Genomic DNA, 788 nt, shown 5'->3' with positions numbered 1-788 from the left:
TGCTTCAAGTACCGAAGTGAGACTTCTCCAGAAAAAGTCATCGGACCTTTGTCTTCACTTCTCCTGCTGCCCGTCCCTCCAGGAATGGGAGCTGTACCCTGGCTGCCTGTCCCTGACGGACATCCTGTGGGCCAAAGGCTTTGCTGCCAGATGTGCCACCACTGCTGCCAGATGTGCTGCCACTGTTCTTGCATTCACAGGTCTGCCCTTACTGCTTGTGGCTAGATGGCCTGGTTGGTGTCAGTGAGGAGAATAGCTCCAGTGCTGGTGGAAGAAACAGCGATTTGTCTTCTCCATCCGCTTCCGCTGGAGCGTGTCGCATCCAGCACGCGCGGAGCCGCGCGGCTCGCCTAGCAGAGCCGTGTCTGGGGATGTGCCCGCTCTGCACAGGCACTGTCCTGCCGGGGGGTCAGGCGCGGCTTTGACACCAGCCTTAGTGGCAGGAGGGGGCTTAACGGCTCTGAGGGGAGAAGCTTCGGGAGCTGGTTCCCACGGTTGTGCCAGAGCCGGGCTCTGCCTGCGGGGGTCGGCACCCAAGTGCCGCGTGTGCTGTCCTTCGCTGTCACTGCGTGGGCGAGGCTGAGCCTGCTCTGAGCGCCCTCGGGCAGCCAGTTCGTTAGCACGGTTGCTTCAGGGACGGATGGAGACGTGGCTGCTCCCCGCAGTCACGGAGAACGTGTCTCCTCAGCTCGGGAAGGTGAATATGGAAGTGGTGGGGTCAGGCCTTTTTCAAAGGGGCCGAGGTGCTGTCTTGGCCGTGATTGTTGATGCCGTGATGGGAGGGAGCA

The sequence above is a fragment of the Eurypyga helias genome, unplaced genomic scaffold (genome assembly GCF_000690775.1).
Source record: "Eurypyga helias isolate BGI_N326 unplaced genomic scaffold, ASM69077v1 scaffold42579, whole genome shotgun sequence".
NCBI lineage: Eukaryota > Metazoa > Chordata > Aves > Eurypygiformes > Eurypygidae > Eurypyga > Eurypyga helias.
Note: the sequence above shows the minus strand (reverse complement) of the source record.